This window comes from Megascapheus bottae, chromosome 5, assembly GCF_031878675.1.
Source record: "Megascapheus bottae isolate mThoBot1 chromosome 5, mThoBot2.hap1, whole genome shotgun sequence".
NCBI classification, from domain to species: Eukaryota; Metazoa; Chordata; class Mammalia; order Rodentia; family Geomyidae; genus Megascapheus; species Megascapheus bottae.
The window spans coordinates 70,638,504-70,653,358 of record NC_143513.1 but is presented as its reverse complement, the minus strand read 5'-3'; the positions used below and the strand labels follow the sequence as shown (position 1 = coordinate 70,653,358).

Genomic DNA, 14,855 nt, shown 5'->3' with positions numbered 1-14,855 from the left:
TTGCCTAGGCATTCAAAGCCATTGCAGACTAAAATCATCATTGGTACTCCTATTTCTCTCCATTGCTTCTGGGTGTCCTTTGGTGGTTCAAGGGTGGGGTGGGGGAGAACCAGAATTCACACATAAACACATGGAAATAGTTGACAACATTTTTAATTAACGCTGGCACTCTGCCGCATCCTGCTGAGGACTGCCAGCTTGATCTTACAAAGTGACATTTATGACCCAAAAGATGTAGAAACCCACCCAAAGGGGCAGAAAACCAGTTTCCGACCTGTTTGAATACTGGTTTAATGGTAATAGAACTTTAACTGTGTGGTGGTGATTATTCTTGAAATGCCGAAGTTATTTTAGACAAGCTTTTGCTAGTATGAAAGCAAATTAAAGCAGTTTGCCATCAATTTTGTTGAGTTCCCCTTTCTGCCTAGTCACAAGCAGCAGTGCTGCCACCAGCAGTGGGCAAATCTGTGCCAAGTGTAATTACTTCAAATACAATTCCATTTATTCATAGGGAACTGTTGCTCCCCATGAGAACTTAGTTGAGGAAAGAAAAGGTATATAGGTTTATGTTAATTATGTACCCCATGACAGAGGTCTGATTTTAACAGGAGTCTAGCCTTTTAATCCCTTTATCAAAAACACGCGCAGCAAACCATCATTGAACACCACCTGAAAACTATGGGCACCCTCATGCTATGTAAACAGCCACCCCTACTCAGATGGTTAGATTCTAAAGCCTGGTTTTTTTAAGTTGTCTCTTTGAAAGCAGAAACCTGTTTTTACTTGAAAATGAGGTGATAACTGTTAAGTTCCCAGAAGAAGATACAGAAATTTATTAGGAATTTATTACAGCAAATAATAATAATAGCTAGGAATTTAAAGTTTCTTCTATGCCAGGTGCTGTGCTGAAAGCTTAAATAGTATTGGATTATTATTGTTGTATGTGTGCCAGTAAGACTTGGGCTTTGCACACTCTTGCTTAGTTTTTTTTTTTCTTTTTTTCATTTAAGGTTGTCACTCTGTTATTGACATACACACATACCTCCATTTCCGTATTGGCTCTATTTCTATATTGGACTGATATTTACAAAAAAAAAACTTAAATTTGTCTTATTTTAATGACTTTCTTAAGTTTCTTTAAGTAAGAGGGATAGAGCCCAGATTTAGAGATGTACGTTTCACATGTTGGAGCCCATGTTTTAAAACCATCATGGTAAATAGGTATCGATAAGAATTACTGTAGAACCTAACTAACTTTGGTCCTGCTACTGTGTTGGGAAGCTCACTTTCAGTTCCAATTTGGCTGTTAAGAGGGTCTGTCTCTCCAGCACACATAGGCCACTCTTCATTATAGGCCCATTTTGCCCCACATCTTCACACTGGCAGATTGAAGGCAGTAAGAAATAAGAACATGCTCCAGTGGTTTTAGAAACAGGTGAGTGAGAAGCCTGTGGTGGTTGGGAGATGTTGTTTGAGGCCCTGAGAATACTATGTATGGTAAACTAAACAGCTGTTTATCTGGAGTTTATAGTCCTTTGGGAGAAAACATTGTCACCCATAGAACTTGACAGTAGTAATCATGAAAAGTGTTGACAAGTGCCATGAGAATGTGTATCTACCATAGGAATTGACTGGGATAGGTGAGAGAGAATCTCTCCTAAGACTGAGATCTGAGAACTATTTTTAAATATTTAGCATCAAGACAGATACCTAAAGACACCAAAAGACACACTATATATAGGACAGTGTATAAGGGCCTGAATAAGAAGTTTGGCACTCTGAAGGGAGGAGAAAGTGTAGAATCATAGTGAAGTGGGATGAAGTGGGGTGATATCTTCTTAGCTTTTGAATTTTATTCCAAGAGAGGTAGAAGGTCTTTGAAGAATTAAGACATTAACACAGACATGGTAATATCAGAGTAGTCATTTAAAAGTGGGTGCTATAGTTGTCCTTTTGTTAATAGTTTGCAGTAAAGGTGAGCGTGGAGAACTGACCATGAAACCTGTAGACTATTTAAGAGACTATGATGCTATTCAAAGCAGGCAATTGTGGCGGGCAATGATGGTGGAAAGAAAAGAGTTTTAGATTTAAGGACAGACTGAATCTGGTAATGCATCGGATCTGGGTGACAGATCAGATACTGGTGATATAAGAGGCACAAGTGTCAAGGACAACTCTGATTTTGGAGGGCCCATTTACTGAAGTAGGGAAGAAAGAACAAATTAAGGACAGAGGAAGAACTGAAAGTTCTGTTTTAAACACACAGTGCCCTATAAGAGGACTTCAGTGTTAAGTAGCAGTAGGCGGTACCCTATAAGAGAATTACACTAAAGATACAGATTTGATTGCTGCCAACATACAGATAAAATTGAAAGCCACGAGAACAGTTGTGATTCCTGTGGCATGAGTACAGATTAAAAAGAGCAGAGTCCTTCAGGCTTATAAACCCCAAAGACTCCACCATGTAGAGACCAATTGGAGATAAGCCAGAGAGCTGAGAGGGAAAAGAGCCAGAGATTGTTGTATTGTGACAAAACTTTTTTCAAGAAAGGGGTAACCTACAGGAATAAGCCTGTGTGGGTAAAGCTTATAAGATGTATACTAAAAATCATTGAATTTGGCCACATCAAGGGCTCTGACATTAGCTGTTAGAGTGCATGGTTAAATGGAAAGCACTTGGTACAGATAGAAGGACCCGGAGGCAGCCATTGTAAGGGTAGAAGTTGACAGAGTTGTGCTTTCAACAATGTGGCATCCACTAGCCACGGATGACTCTTACTTTAAAATTTATGAAAATATCGAATTGTACGAGTCATTTTAGATATCCAAAAGCCATGTGTGGCCATGATCATTATGTTGACATGGATTTGGAGCATTTCTGTCACTGTACAAGGTTTTGGTTGGGAGAAATGTTGATGAACACTGGTCAAAATAACCAAATAGAAGAAGAGATTGAAAATAGGAGAGGAAAATATTGCACTGGACTCTCACTAGGATAGGGGGAGGGGATGGATTGAGTCTATATGCAGAGATTGCCTTTCTTTGTAAGGTATACTCTTCTTCAAAGAAACAAAAAGGCAGGTAAGTGAAGATCTGGATTTTATGATGGGAAGGGGAGGGAGTTATTCTTTAGTTTCCATTTTCCTCCATGAAATAAGAGACTCAGTCATTAGGCAGGGAGCAAAAGGGGAAGAGAGCAAGGTAAGATCTCAAGAGGAAGTTGGCTGCTTGCATGAATCGTCATGGTAAGACACAAGGAGAATGTGTTTAGCTGAGAGGTGTAACCTTTTGTCTACTCAGTGTTTTCATCTCCCTAGTTATGTGATTTTCCTCCAGACATGTTCAACCAGAAAGGGACATTCATAAGGCAGACATTCCTAGATTAGGATTGTGTAATGGCATAGATGAATTGGAACCCTTGGAGACATGTCAAGCTAATGGAGCTCAGCCTGGTGAATCTATTCCAGACATAAATTGAGAAATGCATTGTTTGGTCCTGTAGTAATGTATCATTATGCCTTCATGTGGGAATCACCTCTGAAATACTTAAGCATGAGGCTGATCAGAATTGTTTGGAGAATTTGTATAGTAGATTGCTGTTTTCTATACTTTATATTTGGTCTGTTCATTTTGAGACTCAGCAGCAGCTTTAAATGTTAAGCCAATTTACTAAATCTCGCCTGTCTTCTGAAAAATACTTAAATCCATTTATCTAACACAAGGGATGAGATTATATGATGTGTTAGAATTTAATGCTGTCTTCTGACATGAGTACTGAATACTTCAGTTAATCAGAACAGAAAAAGAAGCGTATTAGATTGTTTAAAATTGCAGTTATTGTGTGATGTTCCATAGAAATGCATGTAGTTAGTTCAATTGCTTACACACCCATGTGAAGGTTTCACTTTTCTTAGCTACAAAATGCTTTCACGACATATTTTCTTCTAATTTTTATTTCTGGTTTATAGAGCATAAGTTGGAAAATATTAGTAACTACTTGAACTCATAAGTGTACTGTCAAGAAGTAGCCGATAGTGCTATTATCTGTGGTTAGTTGTGACTAATCATAAAAATGAAGCATTGTTAATTAGCATTTCATCTTCTAAGATTTTTTTTTTCCTCTATCACAGTTTCCTTCAACACTCATTCCTTAAATCCAAAGAGTCTGTCTTCCTATTTCCAGGAACATTAAGGGAATGAAAGGTTAATATTTTATAATGTTCTTAGTTTTGAGGATGTGAGGCCTCAATATTACGTTATTTGAACACCTTTTTTTTAAGCTTCTATGTCCAACTTTTTGAAATGAATTTAGTTCCTATGGAAACTTATCCCTGTTGTAAATGGTGCCCTTCTCCACGGGTGAAATGTAAAATCAATCTCGAAAATGATGTTTATAATTTGATAACATGCCTTGGGAAATTGAAACTAGGGATATGGTGGTTGTGCTCTTTTGCCATTATCCTGATTCATCTTAAATTGTATTCAAAAACAACGTTGTAAATGTCACCATCTGTGCTTTACTTTGGGGCCAGAATAGGTATTCAATAGTTCAACACAAGTTTCAGAGGTTTTGGAGGTGTTTTGTTTTGTTTCCCCTCCCATCACCACTAGTAATAGCTTGTGAGAAGGCAAAGGATGTGAGAAATATTTTGGAGGTAAACTTAGCTTTAGGAAGCCAAAGAGCAAGAAGAATGCTAATTGACTCCCAGACAAGGTAGAATTCCTGTTGATGAACAGCAAAGGAGATGCCTGAGGACAGACAGTTTATTCAAAGCATGCAGGCATTGGGTATACGCAGGAAGTGACAGCTTAGTCTAAGGAAAGGACAGGAGAAAACTGAGTAGGTCTTGAAAGCAACAAGCAAAGGAAAAACTGACCGTTTCAATACACAGTATGAAACAACAACAGAAGAGCCAAGATTTAGTGCAACATGGTGAGCTATAGAATTGTTACTGGGGGAAAAAAATCACAAGGAGGGCTGCAAGTGTTGTCCCATGGTGGGGCACTTGCCTCTTATGCATGAGGTCCTGGGTTCAAATCTCATGTTGCATAAAAAGTAGATTGCAGGAGCTTATGTTTGGTTAAGAAAATGGAAGTAATAAATCGAACAGATCTAGCTGAGGTATGGAAATTGTAAGTGGAAGGAATCTAAGAATATCATCCAATCTAGTTCTAATTTCAAATTATTGTATATTTTATAGAAGAATGGAAGTCCAGTGCAACTTAAGCTCAGAGAGCTGCTGACTATTAAAGAGAGACTAAAAATCCACTTCGATCACACACAAAAAGTAGTAGACAAGGCTAAGAGTTTGGCCTAGTGGTAGAGTGCTTGCCTAGCATGCACGAAGACCCAGGTTTGATTCCTTGGTACCACATACATAGAAACAAGCTGGAAGTGGTGCTGAGGCTCAAGTGATAGAGCTCTAGCCTTGAGAAAGTCCAAGGACAGTGCTCAGGCCCTGAGTTCAAGCCCAAGCCTGGCCAAAAAAAAAAAAATAGTAGTAGTAGACAAACCCCCAAAGAAATCAACGAAACTGTTACAGGTACTAAGAGCAAACATTTACACTTCAGGAATTATTTACAATTAAAAGAAGGTATGTGGTGGGAGGCCAAGGAGATGTATTAAAAATGGCAGAGCTGGACACCCGTTGCTCATGTCTTAATGCTACCTACTCAGGAGGCTGGCTCATGGTTTGAAGCCAGCCTGGGAAGAAAAGCCATGTGACTCTTATATCGAATTAACTACCAAAAAAAAAAAAAAAGCTAGAAATAGCAGATCTGACTCAAGTGGTAGAGTGAAAAAGCTAAGGGATAGCTCCCAGACCCTGAGTTCAAGCCCCAGCACTGGCTACATAAATAACGAAGACTAATTTGGAAAAATTTCATGGATGGCAAAAGTTTCTAAGCTTTTCTAAGTTTCAGATTACTCTTTACTACCAGTGCCTTAACCCAGAACTTAGCTGATTTGGCACTCACTCTCTTTTCTTACAGAGTTACTCAGATATGAGATCAGAAAAACATGCACCAAACATATGCTGAAGGCTGATGTGTATGGAGACGTTATGACTTATTTCCAGTTTACATTTTGTGTTCAACACTTGCAATGTTGGGTTTCATATCTGGTGTCTGGGAATTGACTCTTCAACCCATTTTCCAGTTAATGTCACTGAACCCTTAAAAGTGGCCTTATCATTAGGAATTGTGATATCAAGGTACCTGGCAGGAGATAGGAACCTGTGATCAAACTTTCTTATAGTAACTATATAGAAACTATATACAAATAATATGCCATTGCATTCTTGGTAATTTCTGGATAAGCAATGGATTATAGTGATAGAAAATTAAAATATATAGAAAAGTAAATCTTAATTCTTTGACCACCTATCAAATCCTCCTCCTTGGAAGCAGCTGGTATTTCCAATTATCTATTTTTTCAGATATGTTTTATGCATACATCAGCATGTGGATGCTATATATTTTTAAATTAGCTTGTATAAATCATGAGCTTATGCAGAATAAGTAAGCATACTTGACTGACATCCATAAACTCCTATTTTATACCAAGGTTTCTCCACTTTTCCATTAACCTTTAACCAACCCTTGTTCTTAGAGCATATCTGTTGGGAGTTCTAGAAGAGGACTCAAATTTTCTAGTTTGAGTAGTAGAGTTATAACCTTGAGCAAAAATCCTCAGGGACAGTTCTCATGCCCTGAAGAGAAGAAACATACGTGTAGAACAGTGGGATGTACGAGTTGGGAGACACAGGAGGAAGCTGGGCCGCCCCTTGGTGCTGTTCTGCATTTGTGTGCTGAAGCCCCATGTACCACTCAAATGTCACCCTTGCAGAGCAGCTGGGCCTCCCTCTAGCTTGAAATGACTTAAGCTCACCCTCTACCCATGTCCAACTCCTCTTTGGAATTCCTTCAAAATATCCTTACTGAAAATGTTCTGGCTTTTTAATCTGTTTGTGTAAGGCTTCCATGACTTTAAGAAAAGAAGTTTGTTAGTGATATCACTGCCTCTGGTTCTAGTTTTCCCGGCTTCCCCGATCTGTCTAGAATATCTGTCTAACCCATCATTCACTACCTAAGCCCTAAGCCCTTTCCTTAGCTAAAGACTCCAGTCATCTCTAGCCAGAGTTAATCCTTTCCTGTTATATTTTACCATTGCCAGATGAACTGCATTCACTTTCCTTCACCTCCCCTTGTCATTTCCACTCAAGCTCTTCCTTTGGGGCTCAGCTCTCCTTTCTGCCCTCTGTCCCCACACTCTCCTTACATCTTGCAGGAGATGTCATGGGGAGCACAGAGGTACAGCCCTGCCCTCAGGCTGAGCTCCCACTATACACTAGATTATTCAGTGGGTGGAGAGGGAGAGATCACTTCTGCTTTGGTTGAGCCGCTGTGCACTTCTCTCAGTTCTTCCTTTTCTCTGCCTCCCTGCCCTGTTAGTTATCATTCTTTTCATTCTTGCTTGCCAGTACCTCGATTCTTCCTGGACCTTCCTCATATTGGCCTGTTTCATCTTTACAGGTAGGTGCTGCACCTCTGGCCACCCAGTCAAGAGATCTCACTTCCATACATCTGATTCATTCACTTAGATGAACTTTAACACAGCACCTTTATGACTTAAGTGACTTGCTGGAATTGGGTCTTCCTTTCATGTTTCCCATTCCCCAATCCTAATCATCTTAGTACCATCTAGAGACCCTGATCTTACAGAACTTTCCTGAGCCTGAAGCTTGGCTTGCTCTGGCTCTGATAAATAGCCCCCTACACCTTATCTTTCATTCTCAGATTTTGTAAATTCTATCTCTTCTCTTCCAGGAACTCTAGTGAGTATTCCTAACTAGATGTGATCCCTGCCACTCAGAACAGTTGTAGCACTTGGCTAATGTGTATCTGTCTCCTTCCATAAATGTTAAGCTTCTGGCAAAGGGATGAATTCAGTATCCTCCCCCTGTGTTTCTATATGTCTGTGATGCTCATGTGGCATTCTCTCTGCCTGGCAGTCCTCTGTCTATGGGGGATATCCTTCTTTGGATAGCAGCGCCCAAATGTTCTCCCTTTTGGGCAATCAGCAGAGATGGGAGGCAGACAGAAGGTTTCATTCTACCCGTCATTTCAACTTCTGCTTCCTCCACTCCTAAGTTTCTGAATACTCTGACACATAAAGGGCAAATCTATATGGATAATTCCTTTCCTTCCTTGTCACTACAACATGTGCATTGCAGTTCTTTCAGCTAAGGGAACCACACGTGTGCCCTTCCAGTTTTTATGGATATCTCCTAAATGCAGAAGAAAGTACTGCATAAGTAATGTAACACACTGTCTACATATTTAACTTTTGATCTTAATACTATTTTGGATTGTGTCACAGTCCTCATTGAGACATATGACAGTTTTGTTGTTGTTGTTGTTTAGGTTTTATTCATAAACTTAACTCTACAATCCAGCTAGACTTGGGAGTAAGGAAAATATGGAACCCAAAGAACTGCAGTGAGGGCACAAAGATTTCAGGATATTGCAAGCAGGTGGGGTGGAAGGGTGCTTTCCTGAGCTACTGAAGGCATGGTCTGATGGTTAAGATAAACCAAGTCAAATGTATTAGAGTTGTACACTGTCAGTAATGGTGACCTTCTTGCTTGTCTTGCCATTCCCAGACCCAAAGCCCTGCATGGCTTCCACATCTTCCATGCCCTATTTCACCTTCCCAAAGACCACATGCTTGCCATCCAATCAATCAGTCTTGACAATGCAGATGAAAAACTGAGAACCATTTGTGTCTGGTCCAGCATTCATCATGGACAAGATGCCAGGACCTGTGTGCTTAAGATTGAAATTCTTACCTTCCAATTTCTCTCCGAAGATAAATTTGCCACCAGTGCCATTATGGCACTGTCACATGAATCTTGGGATGATCCTGTGGAAGTAAGAACCCTTGTAACCAAATCCTTTCTCTCCAGTGCTCAGAGCACAGAATTTTTCTACTGTCTTTGAAACTTTGTCTGCAAATGGCTTGAAGCAGACGCGGCCCAAGGGCTTGCCATCAGTGGCAATGTTGAAGAACACGGTGGGGTTGACCATGGCTGCTGTCTGGTAACCATAAGTGACAGCAGCATCTGCAAAGCACTTTATGACAGTTTTTTGTTAAATTTTTTGCACGAAGCTATTCCTAACTTAGTATTAAAAGCACTCTCTTACATGTGGTCATTGCAGGGATATCTTTTTAAGCATGGGTGACCCAAAAGAAATTTGCCAAACTTTCCTCCCCACACACACCAGTCTCCTCTCAGCTGAGAAGAAACATTAAAAAAATTGTATCTCAAAGGGTGATTTTTGTGAAATTTCAAGCGCTGAAAAGAAGAAGCTTAGTGTAGTGACTGTGTTGAACTGGATGACACCCAGAAAGTAGCCTTGGTGTTACTCAACAAGAAGGGTCTGTTGGTGAAGATGAGGACTGAAGGCATATGAAGTAAATTCTTCTCCATATATGGGAAGATTCTTGACCTGGATGGAGGGGTGGTGACAGGGGTTTGGTTTTCTCAGGAGGCCCTACGTTCATTGCAAGGATCTATTATTGGAGGGACAGATTGCTAGAACTAGTGCCTGGCCCCTGGTCATACTGCTAATGTCCTATTTCTACTTCTTCCTCATCTAGACTTGAAGATTTTCCTTAAGAAGAATCAGTGATGGAGGGAGTAATGCCTTTTCAAGAAATTGGAATTCAGGCTAGTTTGTTGAGGTTTTTTGTTGTTGTTGTTGTTTTGGGTTTTGCCAGTTCTGGGCTTGAACTCATGGCCTAACCACTGTCCTTGGACTTTCTCAAGGCTAGAGCTCTACCACTTGAGCCTCAGCACCACTTCAGGCTTTTTTTCTATGTATGTGGTACCAAGGAATTGAACCCAGGCCTTCGTGCATGCTAGGCAGGCACTCTACCACTAGGCTAAACTCCTGGCCCCAAATTCAGGCTAGTTTTAAAAACAAGCATCCCAGTTTTCATGTGTCACTTAGTCTAGAATGTGTATCCTTTTCTTTCCTTGGTCCTTCTTAGGAATTATTGATCTGCTCACCTAGTTCATCCCTATCTCTCCTTCTCTCTCTCCCTCTCTCTCTGTCTGTCTCTCTGTCTGTCTGTCTGTCTGTCTCTCTGTCCCCCCCCCTCTCTCTCTCTCTCTCTCTCTCTCTCTCTCTCTCTCTCTCTCTCTCTCTCTCTCTCTCTCTCTCTCTGTCTGTCTGTCTCTGTCTCTGTCTTCATATTTGTCTCTTCCCTCCCACCCCCGTGACATCTCCTCAAGGATTTATCTCTAATTTGGTAAATTTTTCTGCTTCCCATGATCATTCTACCTTTTTTTTCCTCTTTTTGCCAGTCCTGGATTTTGAGCTCAGAGCCTGAGCACTGTCCTTGGGCTTTCTCAAGGGTAGAACTCTACCACTTGAACCACAGCACCCACTTCTGGCTTTTTCCCCCTATTTATGTGGTATCAAAGAATTGAACCCAGGTCCTTGTGCATGCTAGGCAAGCACTCTACCACTAGGCTAAACTCCCAGCCCCATACTACCTTTTTTGAGCTCCCCCAAACTTCTTATTTGAGTTCCTCCTCATTTCCTCTTTGTCTACATCTGGGCAGTGATCCAGAACCAAATTGTCTAGTTTTCTCCTTCTTGGCAATACCAGTGCAGTGCAGTAGAGTGGTTATAAATGACATCCTACAAGGGAAAATGATGAAGCTGAGAGGACCGTTGGCATCAATTGGCAACTCCTGCCAGAGCCCTTCTTCTAAGGCTCAGTAACCTGAATGTCTTTGTCATCGTTACTTCAGTGGATGTACAGCTGGGCCTCTGATCTCTGATCATTTTCATGTGAATTCCTTAGGTGACTGAGAACTTAAGCTTCTACCACATTCAGTTCCTCCTACCTCTCCAAGCCATACCTGTTAGACATCATGAGCACAGCACTGAACTTTTCTCTGAGGGAAAGCAAAGGAGTTCAGAGTGCATATAGTTACAAGGTTATGAATATATTCATAGCTCAAGTCAGAATCTCTGTAGTCTAGGTCCACTTTTCACATCTCCCTGCTGGCTTGAAAGTTAAAGGGACTCTTAAGTCCAATCTTCCTTTTTACTCATGGTGAATTTCTTCTTTGTCTGGAATATAGTGTGTTCAACTTTGTTCACATCCCAAACCAAACCTCTGTTCCATTGTTGTTTATGACCCTCTTGATCTCATGATAAGGCTTTGTGTACACCTCTGCCTCACCCTTCACCCAGACCATGAGCTGTCAGCAATGATCACATCTGTTCCGCATCTGTCCCTGTGGGTGACATTAAAAGCTTAATAATTACCTGAGGCTTAGTCATATTTGTGTAAGTGAATGAACTAACCAGCCAACTCTCTCATATTTTCTATTCTTGAACCAACTTTATGAACATTCCTGAATAGCAGCATGGGGGAATAGAAATAACTCATATATCCTACAGGTTAAAATAACTTTGAATTTGTGCTAACACAGGGTCCAATGTATTATATAATGGCATGTATTTAAAGACATGAACTCTAAAGTGGTACGTAGTGTATGCCTGTGATTATTATTTTCTAAGTTGTCTAACTGGTTACTTTACAAAGTCAAGTGAATGGAAATGTCATGCTTTTCTTTAACAATAACACAAATGCTGGTTTAATTTTGATTATTGAGAGACTCAAAATAGGAACAATTTAGGTTATAAAGTTTTTGTTCCATTCACTCATTGGTGAATTCTGGCAAATGCAGCTCGGGGCTCTGGGCATCCTCATTCTATTGCTGCTAATTTTCTGGAAATACATACTTCTCCAAATATTCCAGTACTTATAACCAAAGGAGCAGCTGTCATCATGACTCCACCCATTTTAGCTGGATCACAAGATTCTGGCCACACCCCCTATTATATCATGTTTCTCTGACCAATGGGATATAAGTATCGGGACCAGGACCACATTTCCTGCTGCCTAGTAACACTGGTAGTCCCTCTGATGGCTTATATCAATACCAGCAGTTGAGGAAGGTAGAGGTAGCTGAGTGGTGAGTGAAAGAATTGAGGTGACTTTGCAGATATAGTAGGAAATAAACATGGTTGTTAGTGATTGAGAGAATACACGTGCTTTCATAGAGTCTGGGATTGTTGCCTCCTTATCTTCCCTGTCTCAGTGCTGGGATGTCTGAACAAACAAGATGAAAAAAAAATAGCTGTAGGAAAGAAACTACTGCAAAAATACCGCAGAAGAATTGTCCTAATGGACCTGCAAAATTCAAGAAAAAGAAGAAAAGTATTAAGGGAGGGTAACCCTAAGACAAATGCCCCTGGGGATTGTAATTTGACCAGGGTACAGCCAAAGACCTCTGCCTAAGGTCTGAGCCTCCCCTCCCTTTGGACACAGAGCAGCCAGAGTCAAGAGCAGTCCTAGGTCCCAGGAACACTGAGAATCTGGTGCTTGCCCTGGACTCCAGCAAAATAAGAAACCAATAGCTCTGCAATGAGATCAAACACCTGAATCAGGAAAAGAAAGACCTGCAGGATCCACAGAAAAAAGAGAATGAGAAGATGGCCTATGTGCAGGAGGCACTGAAAACAGCTTGAAATTCACAAGCTATCGATACAGATGTTGGTTTCAGAAGAAGGACATTTTCAATCTTTCCTGGCAACATGTAGCCAGGCTGCCCGCAGGCTTCACAGAAGCACGTCGGAGAGCTAGAGATGACATTGTCCCCAGTTACCATCCTGCAGAATGATACTGAAAAGAAGAACTTACAACTCATTGAAATCCTGAATAATGTGAAGATTCAGCTCCAGGAAAAAACCAGAAGCTATGAAGAAGATGTGGAGGAAGTGAACACCAAGTTACAGAAAAAAACTGGAAATACTCTGGACACAGAATACCAATGTGAAGATAAGAATTTGAAAGTTTCAACAAACACTAGCGGATGGACAGCACTGAAAACACAACTCGACAACATTGAAGTTGGAGAGAGACACCTTTATGGAGGACCTGAGGGTGGGAAGGTCCATGTAGAAGGAAAAGGTCCAGCAGCCCTCAGAGCAGATGAACTAAGCTGGGAGAGAAGAAAAGAGCAAGGGGTTGAGGTAGTTGTTGGACCTAGACACCAACCTGGTGGAACTGGAAAAGAAGCTGGTAGATCCACTGCCCCCTGCAGGTCCATCTCAGGCTGAGCAGCAGCTGTAGCTGCAGGCCTTGGCCTACCAGATGCATAAGGAGTTAAAAAAAACCTGGAGCAACAACTTCACATCCAGGTACAGGAAAACCAGAGCTTCAGTCTCCAGAACCTGCAGCAGCAGGAGCAGCTGTGGAGACTGGAGAAGGCCGAGGGATGGGATCAACATGACGAGGATTGGCACAAGATCCATGAGACCATGGAATGCACACATGTGCCCCACGGAGAGCTGGAAGATCAGCTGGTCCCGCTGCAGGATGCCTTCCACAGGCTGAGTGGTGAGAAGGAGGAGCTTGCCAACATCCTGACCTCAGACCAGCAAGTGAAGAAACATCTAAAGGGGAATCTGGATCAGCAAGAGGAAAAGTTAGAAGAATGGGAGAAGGTGGCTGAGGTAAAGAGCCAGGAGGCTCAGAATCTGCAGTAGCTGCATGACCAGCACCTGGCCCCGCTGCAATAGCTCAGAGCTACCTGTGATCAGCACATGGCTTCCAGTCAGCAGCTGACCTCAGAAGGAGGCCCTGTAGCAGCACCTGCTGAGGCACACCCAGCTGCTGGAGCATCTGAAGCCAGTGCAAGGTGCAGACCAAGTTGAGGGACAAGATGGTGACTCAAAAGGACACTGAGGTGCCTGGAAGCAACTAGGCATCAGAAGGAGCAACTGTAGGCCCAGCTAGCTGAGCTTCCTGGCTTTCCCTAGGGAAGGTGAAGAAGTGAGCAATGAAGAAGACACCTGACATGACTGTCCCAGAGAGTGTAGACAACACACAGACCATGAGGAGTTTTTACCTTAAAGCTGCTGAATCAAAAAAGGTACAACTCAGCAAGCAGCTGCAGGAGGAGCAGGCTCACAGCAGGTGCCTGGCCAACCTGTCAGCTCAGTGCCAGTGCTAGACAAAACTGGAATACCAGGCCTCAAGAGCCGGAACCATGATGTGTCTGGGGACAGGAAACAGGACATGAAGATGCCCAAGAAGAAGATGAAAATCTGCTTCATCCACAAGCTACTTGACAAGGTGGTCCACTGCAGTCAAGTAGATGGTCTCCTGCACCAATACAGCCAGCTGTCAGAGTACATCAGCTCCATCAAAGAATCCGTAGTTGTCTGCAGGGAAGAGATGAAAGTCCTGGATGAGCTGTATCAGTGTGTCAATCAGCCATCCCAGGAGAAGATGGAGAAGGAGAGAGAGCTGTGGGAGCTGCTGCTGCTCCTTGCTGGTGAAGGCATGGAGTGCCGGGGCAAGATGCCAGCAGACACAGAGACCCCTGCTGCTGACGCCGCTTCCCACTTGTCAGGCCCCATGAAGAAGATTACATTAAGGGAGGTGCAGAAAGAGTTTGAAGACATGCCACTTAAAGACAATATGGAACCTGCCCAAGTAGAGGCCTCCACCAGAGAGCACACTGTGCTGCTGATGCCCAATCTCCAACACCCCCAAGAACTCGGGCAATGAGCACTCCATCCCTTTCTTCTCCAGACTGATGCAAATGAAGAGCCTGAGATAATGACTGAAGGCTTGGCAGCCACCACCTAGAGAAGTAGGCAGTTGGATGACATTCTCTCTGGCCTTTATATAATGGGGTGATGAGAAGGATTAACTGCAGGTGAGATAAGGCGGAGGCTGCTGGGTGTGGCCCAAATTCTAG

At 42.1% G+C, this 14,855-nt stretch overlaps 1 protein-coding gene and 1 pseudogene across 5 annotated transcripts in view; one reads left to right on the top strand and one right to left on the bottom strand.

Annotated features, from left to right (window-relative positions):
• The window catches only part of Chchd3 (coiled-coil-helix-coiled-coil-helix domain containing 3), a 269,461-nt gene that overhangs the window by 238,934 nt on the left and 15,672 nt on the right, over nt 1–14,855 (top strand). The gene's annotated exons all lie outside the window — the stretch shown is intronic.
• Nucleotides 8,608–9,087, bottom strand: LOC150063593 (peptidyl-prolyl cis-trans isomerase A pseudogene; annotated as a pseudogene).